A 9,197-nucleotide genomic window follows, 5' to 3' on the forward strand; every position below is an offset into this window, starting at 1 on the left:
CAATACTCCACTTTCAACAAAGATTAGATCATCCAGAAAATCAACAAGGAAACACTAGACTTGAAACACACCTTCGATCAAAGGGACCTAACAGACATATATAGAACATTCCGTCCAACAGCAGCAACACACACATTCTTCTCAACCACACAGGGAACACTCTCCAGTATATATCATATGATAGGCTACAAAACAAGTCTTAGCAAACTTAAGAAGACTGAAATAATACCAAGTATCTTTTCCAGTAGTACAAAACTAAAAATCAATAACAGAAGGAAAGCCATAAATTTTACAAATATGAGGAAATTAAACAACACTCTCCTGAACAGTGAATGAGTCAAAGAAGAAATTAAAAGGGAAATCAAAATATCTTAAAACAAATGAAAATGGAAATACAACATACCAATACCTGTGTGATACCGCAAAAGCAGTTCTAAGAAGGAAGTTTATAACAATAAATGTGTATACTAAGAAAAAAGAAAGATCTTAAACAACCTAACTTGACACCTCAAAGAACTAAAAATAGAACAAACTAAGCCCAAAGGTAGCAGAAGTAAGGAAATAAATAGAGACAAAAAAAAAAAAAAAAAAGTCAATGAAACTAGAAGCTGGTTTTTTGAAAAGATAAACAAAATTTACAAACCTTTAGCTAGACTACCTAAGAAAAAAAGAGAGAAGACACAAACAAATAAAATCAGAAATGAAAGAGGAGACTTTAAAATGGATACCACCAAAAATACATAGATCATAAGACACTACTGTGAAAGGCTATAAGACACCAAATTGGCTAATCCGGAAGAAATGGATAAATTCCTAGAAATGTACCAAGACTGAATCATGAAGAAATACAAAATCTGAATAGATCAATAATGAGTAAGGAGGTTAAATCATTAATCAAAAACCTTCCAACAAAAAAAGCCCAGGACAAGATGATTTCTCTGGTGAATTTTAGCTAATATTTAAAGAAAAATTAATGCCAATCCTTCTCAAACTCTGCAAAAAATTGAAGAAGCTCACATAGGAGATGGCAGTTAAGAAGATGGACCTGAAAGTTTGGAGGATTTTGAGAAGTGTGTCCATGACTAGGGAGGACTGGCAGTGGTGAGCAGGATAAGGGTGTGGGGGGGCCATATTCCTGGCAGAGGTTAGGGCATGATGACACGCCAAGCACAGAAAAGCTCAACGGAGGTATGGGAAATGGCAAATGAGTAGAACTGGTTTCAAGCCCAAGATTTCCTCATGGAATAGTGGGAGACAAAGTGAGAAGAATAGGGTGGGACTTTAATTGTGGAAGGCTCTGAATGCCAGGGATGGGCTTTCCTCTAACAAGTAGTTTTCAACTCTGTCTGCACATTAGAATCATCTGAAGAGCTTCTTAAAAACTCCCACCAGACCATCATCATCAGAATTCCCAGGCATGGGACCAGATGATTCTGATGCAGTCAGTTTGCTAACACCAGTTCTAGACAGTGGCTATGACAAGGTCAAATATTAAATCCAACCCTTGCAACATGAGACAAAGAGAAAGTTTTCTCTTTGATCTTCTTCCAGAACAGTCACCCTGATCCATGCCACCATCATCTCTCTCAACTGTGGGTTTGACTCTTGCAGTAGAGGCTCGGACCCACTAGAATAGCCCGTCAAGTGGCCACTCCACCTCTGACAAGATGCCACCTTTGACAGCAAAAATCTTACTGTCTCTTAAGACATGTCATTCCAGTTTTGAGAGATCTAGCTGTGAGAGTACCTCCTGGTATTCAGTTGAAATCTCTACTCGCTGATCCTGGTTTTCTCCTCTGAGGTTGTATAAAACAAACTGAAACCATTTACCATACAAAAATTTTGAAATACCTGAAAATAGCTAACAGGCCACACCCCTAACTCTACTCAATACATTAAACATCTCCAACGCTTTCAGTTCTTCCTCCTGTAATCTGCTTTCACTTCTCCTCACCATACTGGTCAGGCTATTCTGAATACACACTAGTTTGCCATTGTCTTTCTTAAACTGTGACAACCAGAACTGGACAAAGTACTGCATATACAGTGAGACTGACATGTTAAGAAAAGCACAGATTGCTCTTTTGATTTTCACATTATTTTAATGCATCTGGGGTTGACTTGGAGGTACTACTGGGACATGCACACTGAGGAGGTGGGCAAGGTTCACTTCCCTTTACATGTTAAGTCCCACATTCTAAATCTTCATCTGCTCCAGAAGATCCTGATATCTCTGCTGTTGGGGGATACCACACTACGGGTGAAACTCCTGTGATACAGTTTTTCCTCTGACTCCGTCTCTTCCCATCATTCCCTTTTATTCCTAGCTCTGATTCTCCTCTCTAGCCTCAGAATCTTCAATTTCCTGGATCCTCATTTTTATGATTTCCTCAGGTTTCCTCTTTATTCTAGATAATAAGCCAGAAAAGAAAGAACATATTGTTAAACATTTTTCACTTTCTCCTCAAGCCAGGAAACCAAAAGTTAAGTATGGTTTAGTACACTTCCCACGTTGGCTGTTCCTCTTGCTTAGGGCTGGGTTCAATATGCACCCTACGTACAATTACAACCCTACCCCCAATGATCCTAATCCATCTTCCCTGCTTTATTTTTTATATAGTACTTATCTAACTTATTGAATAGTTTACTTACATTATTTACTGTCTGTGTCCTCCTACATGAATGTAAGCTCCATGGGCGAGAAGGGGAGAATTTTCACTATTTTGTTCCCTGCTACATCTCTAGTGTCTAGAAAAATGCCTGACCTATTCTAGGTACTCAGTATTTGTTACTGAGTTTGTTAAATGAATTTCTTTGATATATCCCACTGATGTCTGCCAGGTCAAACTAATTGTGTTTATTCCCTTGTGCTAGACTCTACTTCTGAATACTTTCCAACTTTGCATTGGATATCAGGCCAGGTAGGTTGGACTGTCAGTTGCTGGCAAAACTTTCATCAGTTACCACTAGTGTGACAGTTTCTCCCAACAGCTAGCAGATAGCAACTCCCTCTATCAAAGCAAGTCATGGAGATTACTGGAGAATTGTTCCATTTTTTTCTACCATTCCTTCTACTCAGCTGCTATAAGTTCAAATGCACTAATTTATCCAGAGCTCTGATCAATCCATGATCCCCCCACATTGGGTTGCGGTACTTTGTCAACATTGCCAAGTTCCAAGGCCGGTGGATTCTTACAGTTAAGACATTAATTCTCTTAAATCTATGACATGGGTTCCTTCTCATCTTACCACTTTATTATGCTGGATCTTCTGGGATTTCCATCAGTTCCATTTCAAAATGCTTGAACTTAGTTTGATCTCTTCCCTCATATTTCAACACTGCATTTGTCTTATATGAGCATCTGTTGCAAAGTGTGCCATTAATATAAAAGGTATGCTCAGGTAAACAAGCTACATAAGACAAATCAAAAGCAATTCCTAGTCCTGTAGGTGTTGAAAGTCCAGTTTATCACCCTGATTCTTTACTCCAGGGAGCCAATTCAATATCCTCTTATCTACCCTGGCACATCTGGGTGACCCAACTTCTAGAAAAATCAACAAGAGAAACACTTTTGAGGGACATACAGAAGTCCCAAGACACTTTTCAAAACACAGTGGAAGGGAACAAGACAGAGTAGACAACATCAATTTCCTATCCCTCTTAAAATTCTGAAGATGTGCCTAACACAGGGTCAGAGATAAAACAGACCGGGAACTGTAAAACTAAAGAATGCTTAGGGGAGATATGTGTGTGCATTGTGAGGAGTAATGGTCAAACACAATAAGGAAGAGAGGGAATATTAGTTTGATTTTTCTGTGGCTAATAGAGAAATATGGTTACTTTGCATTAGCCATAAGTGCCATCAAGCAATTGTATTATTTCAAGAACTTTTCCTGATTTTCCATAGTCATGACAGAAAAATACTTCTATGAAATTCTTTCCATGAGAAGCATAAACTATGCTTGACCCAGTTTTCCTAGCAGAGCTAGGGCATTCCACAAGCAGCACTTGAAAGGCTCAGAATTACACAGCCTTGACCACAGTGTTGATCAAAGAGTGGCCCTCTGGTAAAACTGGACCAAACACAAAAATCTAAACTGAACCCTCCCATGGTTCAATATCCCTGGGGTGAAATTTTGCCTGAAGCCCTTACTTTGGCCACTCTTGAAGTTCAGAATATGAGTTTTAGGCTGCCGAATAGTTTGTGAAAATTAACGGGAAAATAATGAACCCTCAAATGAGTGGAAGTCCTGTGTCTCTGTCTTCCAAAAGACAACATGGTGTGCTGTTATCTTCACGTGGAGCAGGACACTGACCAGCGAGTTCAATGCTTTGCCTGTATTCAGAACACATCCCTTTTCATCATACTAGAATTCATTGCTGCTGTTGCCTCCTCCTCCCCAAGTTATCAAAGCTTTCAATATGGCACAATTACACCACCATCTCCCTGGAACACTGCAAAACAAGCTCCCTGAGTACCCTTCCATTGCTCTCAAAGTCAAGCTCTCCATTCCCTGTCAGGGGTCTGTGGCACTACATCTGGTCTTTGTTTGAATGGGATTATGAAACTTTTAGAGAACAAGGAACACACTGGTGGAGGTTAAAGATGTAACATATTAAATCTATGGTAAATGAAGAGTTAACTCCAACCACAAGCGGTAGTATTTACTGAACCGTAGACACTAGTTTTCCGTACTCATGTTCAGAGTTATTAATACTGGATTGCTACTGCTGTACTTTTAAAATTATCACTGAAATGTAATTTCACTGCTCGTGATGATGTAATTGCTGAGAAGCTGGGTGGGTAGTAATTATACAATGCAGTGTATGGAACTGAGCTAATGCCCTGAAATCTTTTTATTGTTTGATTTTTTTTTCCTTTCTTGTAATTAATTCCACTGCCTGATGTTCATTTTATGGTTTAGATAAAATAAAATACAGCATCCATATTCCCTTACTTAGCCCTGGAGAGTGGAGGAGTGTGAGAAAGGAGGTGGAGAGTATCTAACCAACTCAGATTATCCTGAGTTCCAGGGGAGCACACACTGAAGTGCTGATACATTACACCATTGGTCATTTCTCCATTTCAACCACCAGCAAGCCATCAGCACTACATGCAACTGCCAGTTAACATACATTTAATATATGTGTGTATGTATGTATGTGTATATATACACATATTTAAAGGTACAGGGCATGTTACCACCTTATTTGACAGATCCTAAATAGACTCTCATTATAATCCCTATAAAGCACAGCTAGAAAGGAAAATTTAAAATATTTAGAAAAATACCTGCCATGGGCAACCACAAATTAATTTGCTATTACTGTTTTAAATTTGGCTTCATATGCAAATGAAGGCCCATGTCTGTTTGTCAAAAGGATTAAATTTGTAAGAGTTGATGAAAGGCCCAGATTTCATGTAGCACCAGCCCCTATTGCTTGCTCAGTGGTAATTTAGACTTATATCTTTGTCTCAGTCACGTATGTGTTCAGTCAGAGTGGTACAGAGAGTGTAAAAGCCTGGGCTTGGAGCCAGTCTGCCTGGGCCTGCAGCCTGGCATGGCCACTTACTATCTGTGTGATGTGGGGAACATGATTTAACCTCTATCATATTTTCCCCATACGTAGAAAGAGGATTATAATGGTATCTTTCTTACAGCATTGCTGTGAGTATTAAAGGAGTTAATATATGCAAAGTACTAAGAACAGTGCCTGGCACACAGAAAGCACTATTGAAGTGTTAGCTCTTATTGATTGTAAATAGAAATGATCTCTAGCTAACGTAGGCAGAAAAGGAATATACTGAAAGGAAATCAGGTGGCTTGCAGAACTGACAGAAAAGCTGGAGAGAGCACATATAATGGGCGGAAACAAAGGCATCAATGCATTAGGATTCCCAGGCTGTGCAGAACCTCACTGCCAACATTAGTGTCCACATCACCGCAGGACACTGCTACCGCTGGCACTGCGTGTGGCCCGCTAACCACTGAATACTTTATGCTGCCACAAGTAAGTCCGAATCCATCCTTCCTCCTTCCGTCACCCGCTCCAGAGTCAAAGCCCCAGGCAGGGCCTTCAGTTAGTCAAGCCCAGTTCACATGGCTGTATCCAATGGACCATGAGTATGGAGGGGTATTTGCTCCCTTTAGTTACAGAAGTGGGAGATGCAGCTGTCTCCCACCAAGATTCAACAATATGGGATGCCCCAAAACAGGAAGGGAGCTTGGATGTGAGGCAGAAAAAAACAAAAGTCTACTACGGTGTTAAATTGCCTGGAAGAGAACTTACCCGAGATTCCTGACCCATCAAGGAAGAGAAAGAAGAATGGCTGTGAGATCTGGAAAACGGAGATCAAAATCCACGTCACAAGGGTTCATGGAAGAGTCACAGAAAAAGAGAAAGAAACTAGAAGCTGGCCATTAAGTAGTAACTATCAGTGTAGTGGACAAAGAAATTCAGCCTAGAAGGCAGTGGGAATAGGGAGCACAGGGCTTTCCCAGAGTCAGAGAAAAGGAGCCTAGTCTAGAGCAGTGATTCTCAAATATGCTGGTCTTGGGACTCCTTCACAATCTTAAAGATTACTGCAACTTCAAAGATCCTTTGTTTATGTCAAAGATCCTTTGTTTATGTGGAGTTTCATGTGGGTGTTTATATGGATATCACTGGATGCTTGCCTTATGGAAAATTAAACCAATAAATTTCAAGCATTATATTGTCATTTCAAAATAATTAAAATAAATACATTACATGTTAACATAAATGACATATTTTCATGAAAACAACTATATTTTCTTCCAAAAAAATGTAATGGGAAGAGGGGTACTGCTTTATCTATTTGTAACTCTGGCTTATTAGAATTCTAGTCTCTAATAAAAAATGATAGAAATGAATTTATTTACAAAACAGAAACAGACTCACAGACTTCAAAAACAAACTTATGGTTACCAAAGGGGAAAGGTGAGGGGGATAAATTAGGAGTTTGAGATCAACATATACATACTACTATATGTAAAATGGACAATCAACAAGGACCTACTGTATAACACAGGGAACTCTGCTCAATATTCTGTGATAACTTATATGGGAAAAGAATCTGAAAAAGAATGGATACATGTATACGTATAACTGAATCACTATGCTGTACACCTGAAACTAACACAACATTGTAAATCAACTATACTCCAATATAAAATAAAGATTAAATTTAGAAAATAGAAGTCTCCACGGGGCCCAGGGACTGGCCAGGCCACGTCAGGCGCTGTTTCTCTTTCAGTTTCCTTCCCTCTGAGGCCGGCGTGCTGGCGGCGAGGAGCAGCGGTGGCGGCAACCCCGGGATATGGAAAAGCAGAACCACCAAAAGCAGTGATGACCAGCGATTACATGAGAAGTCTGGATGTTAGTTCTAATACCTCGGGACATGCAGTTGGGAACTCCACACCAGCTCCTGGGGTCAGACTCTCATCCACTTAATACCCCTGTTTGCCTGAACTACTAGAGCCAGTCCTAGCTAACCACAAATGGCTACCCAAAGGAAACACTTGGTAAAAGATTTCAATCCTTACATCATCTGCTGTATCTATAAAGGGTATCTGATCAAGCCAACTACAGTGACAGAACGCCTCCACACCTTCTGTAAGACCTGTATCATCCAGCACTGTGAAGATAGCAATGGGTGTCCAAGGTGTGGCAACCAGGTTCATGAGACAAACCCGTTAGAAAGGTTGAGCTTGGATAACACATTAGAGGAAATTATATTTAAGTTGGTCCCTGGACTACAAGAACAAGAACTTGAGTGTGAATTTTGGAAGAAAAACAAGCCTCAAGAAAATGGACACGATGATACTTCAAAAGTGGACAGACCTAAAGTAGATGAAGAATGTGATGAAAATCAAGATGATAAAGACTATCACAGGGCTTCCCTGGTGGCACAGTGGTTAAGAATCCGCCTGCCAGTGCAGGGGACACGGGTTCAAGCCCTGGTCCGGGAAGATCCCCCATGCCGTGTAGCAACTAAGCCCGTGCGCCACAACTACTGAGCCTGCACTCTAGATCCCGCGATCCACAACTACTGAAGCCCATGTGTCACAAATTCTGAAGCCCACGTGCCTAGGGCCCGTGCTCCGCAACGAGAAGCCACCGCAGTGAGAAGCCCACGCCCCCAAACGAAGAGTAGCCCCCGCTCGCCGCAACTAGAGAAAGCCTGCACGAAGCAACGAAGACCCAACGCAGCCAAAAATAATAAATTAAATAAATAAATTAAAAAAAGAGAGAGACTATCACAGAATTGACCCACAAATTGCTATATGTCTAGATCGTTTACGAAATAATGGACAATCGGGACAATGCAGTAAAGGGTTTAATGAAGGAATTCATTCGGTTTTCTACACGTGTAACTGTGGGAACTATTAAAAAATTTCTAAGTTTAAAACTAAAACTTCCAAGTTCTTATGAGTTGGATGTGCTGTGCAACGGTGAAATTATGGGGAAGGATCATACTGTGGAGTTCATCGACATGACAAGATGGCGACTAAGAGGCGAAAACTTTCGGTGTCTGAACTGCTTAGCTTCACAAGTCTGCCCTCAGGATGGCCCTTTGTATCAGTCATACCCCATGGTATTGCAGTATCGACCAAGAACTGATTTCGGTTAGACCAAGGGGCCTAGATCCCACTGAATGAATCCTGCACTATGTGTTTACTCATCAACAGATCGCACGGTGAACGGTGTGTGGGCTAGAGGGACACAACCAGATTTTCAGCATGCAAATAAGGCTGTTGTCTGTCTCTAAATTGTTCAGTTGCATTTATGTTGTTTCTATTAAGAGCAAACCAAGTGCCATTCTGCTACTGAACCATCTGCATAAGTTATCTGTGCTGTCTCACAGTGTACAAGTCACGGTTGAAATCAGTTAGATATGCGGCCATGATTCAGCCTTCTAAATATTTTGCTTGCCCGTTCTATTGTTTGATTACACTAGTAACATGCCTCAATCTTTGTGGTGTTGCAGTTTTCACATACTTACTATTTGATTAATTCTTGTTTAAATAGAGTACTGTACAAGGAACTAATAATTATTATATCTTGAAATTATTTTGTATGGGAAATATATTTAGAAAAGTGGTCCTTGAGCCACTGTCCTGTTCTCAGTAAGCTTTTTGTGTGCAAAACAGTTCACTCTTCAGTGTGCAAGTCC

At 40.3% G+C, this 9,197-nt stretch overlaps 1 pseudogene; it reads left to right on the plus strand.

Moving 5' to 3' along the window:
• The first annotated feature begins 7,521 nt into the window (after nucleotides 1–7,521).
• Nucleotides 7,522–8,654, plus strand: LOC132360609 (polycomb group RING finger protein 5-like; annotated as a pseudogene).
• The last annotated feature ends 543 nt before the right edge of the window (nucleotides 8,655–9,197 follow it).

This window comes from Balaenoptera ricei, chromosome 2, assembly GCF_028023285.1.
Source record: "Balaenoptera ricei isolate mBalRic1 chromosome 2, mBalRic1.hap2, whole genome shotgun sequence".
Lineage (NCBI taxonomy): Eukaryota > Metazoa > Chordata > Mammalia > Artiodactyla > Balaenopteridae > Balaenoptera > Balaenoptera ricei.